Source organism: Oryctolagus cuniculus, chromosome 2 (assembly GCF_964237555.1).
Source record: "Oryctolagus cuniculus chromosome 2, mOryCun1.1, whole genome shotgun sequence".
Lineage (NCBI taxonomy): Eukaryota > Metazoa > Chordata > Mammalia > Lagomorpha > Leporidae > Oryctolagus > Oryctolagus cuniculus.
In genome coordinates this window covers 141,104,410-141,111,263 of record NC_091433.1, presented here as the reverse complement: position 1 = coordinate 141,111,263, position 6,854 = coordinate 141,104,410, and the positions used below count along the sequence as shown (strand labels likewise).

General features: G+C 50.5%; 1 pseudogene; it reads right to left on the bottom strand.

Annotated features, from left to right (window-relative positions):
- Nucleotides 1-4,105: 4,105 nt before the first annotated feature.
- On the bottom strand, nucleotides 4,106-5,990 carry LOC100353505 (translationally-controlled tumor protein pseudogene; annotated as a pseudogene).
- Between the last annotated feature and the right edge of the window lie 864 nt (nucleotides 5,991-6,854).

The following is a 6,854-nucleotide window of genomic DNA, read 5'->3' as shown; positions in this document are numbered from 1 at the left end:
AATGAAAATCCCTGAAGCTTCTGCAGAGTGCCGTGCAAGAGCTCTAGAGCGCGGACCTCACCTCGTCTGTCTGGGGCACTCTTAGGTCTTTCTTCCGCCATCTGCGCTGAGGCTGGGCGGCCGAGTTAGCCAGGGAGCGTGAGTGGGCGGAGTGCCAGCAGAATGGGCAACCGTGCCACCGTGGGCATGGCGGGGGGGTCGGGGAGCGCCCCCAGCCTTCTCCTGGCCGCCTGCCTGTGTAGGTGCTCGGACACGGTGCGGGGCAGACGTGGACCTGCTTCCTGCTTTTGAGTATCCCACCTCCTTGCCTCACTGCGGCCTTTGTCACAGTTCTCCCTCTCCCCTGTTCTTCCCATGGCTGGCTCCTTATGTTCCAACGTAGGGTCCACTACCTTATCTACACCCTCTACCAACACCTCCTTTGTGTCCTAAAATGTCCTAACTGAAACTCCAGCTGTTACCACTTCCTAACGACTACCACGACTTTGTCTGTTCCCCACCTCTCTCCCCCTCCTAGAACGTGAGTTGTGTGGGGGCAGCCATTGTGCCTGCTTGGCACATTTCTCCAATCAGGCTTGGCATGTTGTAGGAGCTCACTAAATATCGGTAAATGAATGGAATTGAAACACTTGCCCTCTTTGTCTCAAATGGCCATTCTCAACAAACACAGCCAGGCTGGCCTGGTTTCCAAAATAGATCTCAACAGCTTCTCTTGGCAGCTCCGGCAGCGTCACTGCTGTGTGCCTTTGTTCCAGGGAAGGTGCTTCAAGTCACCGTCCCAGGCTCCAGGCCGTGGGACGTGATGTCAGCGGCAAGTAAGGGCACTAAATCCGGGCTTCCTTGGTCTACAGTGCCGTATCATTTGCTAACTCTGTTGGGCAGGATTAGCTTTTCACGGATCCTGACCACAGAGCGCACCCTGTGCAGAGCTGGCTTTCTGGCCCTGGAGAAATTGGAGCTTCCCTCCCTCACCCTGCTCACCCCTGAATAAAAAATGCCGAGTTCATCTCCCGCTGCTGTAGGTCAAGAGTGGGCGTGTATATATATATATATGTATATATTTTTTATTTTTTGACAGGCAGAGTGGACAGTGAGAGAGAGAGACAGAGAGAAAGGTCTTCCTTTTCCGGTGGTTCAGCCCCCAGTGGCCGCTGCGGCTGGCGCGCTGCAGCCGGCGCACCACGCTGATCCAAAGCCAGGAGCCAGGTGCTTCTCTTGGTCCCAAGTGGGCGTATCTTGTGAACAGTACCCATCTATCCTGCAAAGAGCGGAAAATGTATGGTGGAGTCTCCAACTTCCAGTGAGCGCCTCCCGAGCCAGGAAGGAGCCATGGGGTCTTGGAGGACAGTCACAAGGGTCCAGTTTGCCCTGGAGGAAGGGCCCATGGGAGGGAGGCAGGCTGGGGCCCAAGACTTCCCTCACTAAGGAAACGCTGGCTGGCGCCCCATTCCCATGGCCAGAGCCGCCGGTCTTCCTGACAGTGCTGGCTGCACCCCCAGCTTCTGAACTCACTGCCCTCGCAGGTTCACACCTCCCACGCCTTCCTTGCTTCCCACAGTCCACCTTTTGGTTCTGGGACCCGTGAGCAGCTCCCACCCCAGATCTGTCTCTGCCTCACAAAACCTCACTTCCCCTCAGCTACTATTCTCCAACTGCCTCCTGGCTTGGGCTGTCCCCAAGTGACTCAAACTACATTTTGCTCATGTAATCAAAGGTGTATCTGTTTCTAAATATGTAGCTTAAAGCAGGGAGAGTCAATGTCTTTACACATTTCTTGGCAAGTTTGTCCCTGAGAATTTGTCTTTTTTCTTGCCATTATAAATAGTGTCTTTTCTTCACTATACCTGATAAGAATTTGCATACATAAAAACTAGTTTAGCCGGCGCCGCGGCTCAATAGGCTAATCCTCTGCCTTGTGGCGCCGGCATACCGGGTTCTAGTCCCGGTCGGGGCACCGGATTCTGTCCCGGTTTCCCCTCTTCCAGGCCAGCTCTCTGCTGTGGTCCGGGAGTGCAGTGGAGGATGGCCCAAGTCCTTGGGCCCTGCACCCCATGGGAGACCAGGATAAGTACCTGACTCCTGGCTGTGGATCAGCGCGGTGCGCCGGCCGCTGTGGCCATTGGAGGGTGAACCAACGGCAAAGGAAGACCTTTCTGTCTCTCTCACTGTCCACTCTGCCTGTAAAAAACAAAAAACAAAAAAACCCTAGTTTTATATTTTATATCTATTAATTAAATTCTTTTTATTTATAGTGGATTTTTCCCTTTGATTCTTTCTGGCTTTCCACATACAGAATCATATCATCTATAAATAGTTACACTGTATAACTCCATCTTGCTGGTTTTGACACCATGAATTCCCTCCTCTTACCAACTGCAGTGACAAAGACATCGAGAACCACATGCAGTAACACTGGTGAGAGCAGACAGCCTTGTCTTGTTCCTGAGACACTGTTTCTCTGCCTCCCCACTAAGCAGGAAGCTGGGTTTTGGTTGTCCTTGAATCCCTCCACATCTTCCTTCCCCTTGGCTCTAGACACCACGGTCATTCACCTGGGCTACTGTAATTGCTCCCTAACTTCCACTTTCATTCTTGCCGCTTCCAATTCAGTCACCGTATAACAGCTGGAGTGGCCTCAGAAAAATGAAAATCTTATCATATTTCTCTCGAAAAACACATTCTGGTGCCTCCCACTTCTTTTAGGGAAAAGTATAAAATTCCAAAGGTGAGCCGCAGGCCCTGCATGATTCCGTTTCTGTGTGATTGCCAGCTTCGTCGTTTACCTCTCTGCCTCACCACAGTCTGGCTCGCAATTCCTTTTGTGTGATACGTATCTCCCACCTCCAGACTTTGTGTGTGCAAAGGTTCTGTCTCCATCTCTTTGCTTAGTTAACTTCATCCGACTCATTCTGCCCATTTCGGCTGCTCACGCCTCACAGCAGGTGTAACAGACATTCCCGCTGCCACTCTCTGTTCTTTGACAGTCCTCTTCCCTACAGCATGCTTTCACGCAACTTCGGATGTCATTTTTTTATTGTCAGGGCTTCCTGCTGGTCTGCAAAGTGTATGAGTGCCTGAAATATTGTCAGTTCTACTGCAAAGTATTTGGTACCTAAATCAATGAATGTAAATTATTCATACTGTGTTACAGACATAAGGCTGCATTACTGTGTTCTTATATAGGAACCTCTCAAGTTGAGTCTGCTGTCACCATGAATGAGCAGTGTCCTTGGAGAGGAAATATGGGATGACATCAAAGCAGACAGATCAGAAGGAAGGCAAGGAAACGATCAGCGACTTCTGCGGTCATGAAAAGAACCCCAGGGCAACCTGAAGAAAAGCCACTGCAGTAGATTGAAACGCATCACACACATTTGCCTCTGAGAACGACATTAAGCAAATAAAAACTCGCAGCAGTCAGGCGTTGTGCGGCAGCAGGTTAAGCTGCCGCTTGGGATGCCCACACCCCTGTCAGAGTGCCTGGGTCAGGTCCTGGCCAGGCTGCTTCCTTTCCAGCGTCCTGCTCATGCGCTTGAGACGCAGCACACGCTGGCTCTGAGGACTTGATGCACTTCCACCCGTGACTGAGACCCGGATGCAGTTCCCAGCTCCTGCCTCAGAGTTACACAGAGAGAGAAGCAGAAGCAGAAGCAAGAAAGAGAGAGAGAGAGAGAGAGGTCTTCCATCTGGTGGTTCACACCCCAAATGGCCACAACGGCCGGAGCTGCGCCGATTCAAAGCCAGGAGCTTCTTCTGGATCTCCCACGTGGGTGCAGGGGCCCAAGCACTTGGGCCATCGTCTACTGCTTTCCCAGGCCACAGCAGAGAGCTGGATTGGAAGAGGAGCAACCAGGACTAGAACCGGCGCTCATATGGGATGCCAGCTCTTCAGGCCAGGGCATTAACCCGCTGCGCCACAGCGCTGGCCCTGACCATGTTTTTTTCCTTAAAAACAACACTCCACTCCAAGTACATCACAGTCCAAATAAGTGAGGAGCACAAGATAACATCAGCCCCACTTCCTGTAACTCCTGGTGTTGTGTGGATGACAAGCAGCAGCCAGCTAGGATGAGCAGTGATAGACCCAAAGTAATTGCCAATTTTGTTAACAGTTTTCCATTTCTAAACCATCCCTAAAGAAAATCATGAATGGGGTCAGACCATCCTCACGGCAGTCCAGCAGAGCAACCATGCCATCTGGATTCACGTTTTCACCAATATAGAACTGGTCGTGTTTGAAATTAGCAAGGATGTGCTTGATTTGTTCTGCAGCCCCTGTTATTAGAGGTTTTACTCTTACTGGCCTCTGTTCTTCAAGGTTGCCTTTGACTGATTTCATGTAATCTTTGATGTACTTCTTGTAGGCTTCTCTTGTGAAGCTGTTTGCCTGCAGTTGATGGTTCATGACAATATCAACGCCAGCGATCACTGTGCGTTCAGTACCTTTGCCCTCGCGGCCTTCAGTGCAGGCATTTGCACCAACGAGCAAATCATCAATGTGACTCTCTGTCCTACTGATCTCCCCCTACCTCCAGGCACAGGTCGCCCGCGATCTCCCGAATCCTGTAAACGTCGGAGGACATCTCATCGTGGCTGATGAGACCCTGGTAGATAATCACGAAGGCGGCTGGCAGGAGACGACCTCGGCAGGGCTAGCTTGGCAGGAGCCTGGCGCTGGGAGCAGGCGCGGTACAGCCAGAGCAGCCCTTGGGGTAGGGGGAGCAGGCGGAGAAAGTGAATTTATAATTGTTAAGACTGCTTGAAGGGCCGGCGCTGTGGCATAGAAGGCTAAATCTCCACCTTCAGCTCTGGTTCGAGTCCTGGCTGCTCCACTTCCGATCCAGCTTCCTGCTTATGGCCTGGGAAAGCAGCGGAATATGATGGTCCAAGTGCTTGGGCCCCCGGAAGAAGCTCCTGGCTCCTGGCTTTTGGATAGGCCCGGCTCTGGCTGTTGCAGCCATGTGGGGAGTGATCCAGCTCTGTAACTCTACTTCGCAAATAAATAAATAAATCTTAAAAAGAAAGAAAGAAAGAAAAAGACTGCTTGATAGAGTACTTTGAAATTCATTATCTGAAGCCGGCGCCGCGGCTCACTAGGCTAATCCTCCGCCTAGCGGCACCAGCACACCAGGTTCTAGTCCCGGTTGGGGCACCGGATTCTGTCCCGGTTGCCCCTCTTCCAGGCCAGCTCTCTGCTGTGGCCAGGGAGTGCAGTGGAGGATGGCCCAGGTGCTTGGGCCCTGCACCCCATGGGATACCAGGAAAAGCACCTGGCTCCTGGCTCCTGCCATCGGATCAGCGTGGTGCACCGGCCGCAGCGCGCCGGCCGCGGCGGCCATTGGAGGGTGAACCAACGGCAAAGGAAGACCTTTCTCTCTGTCTCTCTCTCTCACTGTCCACTCTGCCTGTCAAACAAACAAACAAACAAACAATAAATAAATAAATAAACCTAACCTTCCTTAAAAAAAAAAAAGAAATTCATTATCTGAATCCATTCCTTTTATACAGGCTCAAAAATTTCAATATAACAGATCAAAATAATAATATTAATAGAAAAGAAAAGAACAGCATTTCCTCTGGTCTCTGACTCAGGTCTAATGCCTACATGCTAGGGGGTTTTTAAAAAGAACATAAATTTGGCGCTGAATGAGTAAAACTTGGACAGTTTGGGGTTTGAAGAGCAATTGCTCCTCAGTGCTGTGGGGAGCCCCACGGAGCCTCTCAGAAGCCCAGGGCCTTTCGTCCTGGCTCCATCCAGACAATCCAGATGGCAGAAACAGGGTGACAGCAAAGACTCACTCCACTTCAGCCTTGTCCTCTACTACTTACTACTTGGATTTCCAAGAAGAAACTTGGATTCAGGGTAATCCTTTCTGCCTAAGCCTTTTTAAGTTTCTGCCTTCAGTTCTAGCATTCTCACAACAATGAGCAGCAGAATTCATGAGAGTCAGGTTTTTACTGAATGGAGGTAAAGAACACAACCATTCCATGTAGACCAGTGCCAGTGACCGGAACTTCCTGCGATGCCGAAGAAGGTTGGTGTGTCTGCGCTGTTTGGTACAGCAGCTAACAGCCACATATGGCAACTTGGGACGTGAAATGTGTCAGAGTGATTAAGGAACTGAAGTTTAAATTTTATTTAATTCTAATACCTTTAAATGAACTAGTCTGTTGTGGCTGCAGCTCTCTGCTGCAAGCACAGTTTAATTCTAGGTAATACCTCTAGCAATTGCTTCCTTATACTTTTTATTTAACTCAACCTCAAGGAATGCCGCCTTTTTTTTTTTTTTAAGTTCTTTATTTGAAAGTCAGAGTGACACAGAGATAGGAGAAGCAGGCAGGCAGGCAGAGAGAGAGAGAAAGAGTGGTCTTCCATCCAATGGTTCACTCCCCAATTGGCCCCAATGGCCAGAGCTGCGCTGATCCGAAGCCAAGAGCCAGGAACTTCTTACGGGTCTCCCACGTGTGTGCTGGGGCCCAAGGACTTGGGCCATCTTCTACTGCTCTCCCAGGCCATAGCAGAGAGCTGGACAGGAAGTGGAGCAGCAGGGTCTCAAACCAGCCCCTACGTGGGGTGCCGGGCGCTTCAGGCCAGGATGTTAACCCGCTGCACCACAGCTCCGGCCCTGGAACGCCTTATTCTTTTCTAAGCAAATATTAATTCTTGTAAACATGTTCCCCTTATTCCTATCCCCTCTCCTTTATTTTAAACAACCTCAAACATCAAAAAACATCAAGGACCTTCACACATCACCTTCCCCACATACCCTCCAGGGAACAGATAAGTGCAATCTTGTGGCAAGGGACTACCTAACTCATCCTCTCCATTCTGATGCTCATTTGCGGATATTTCA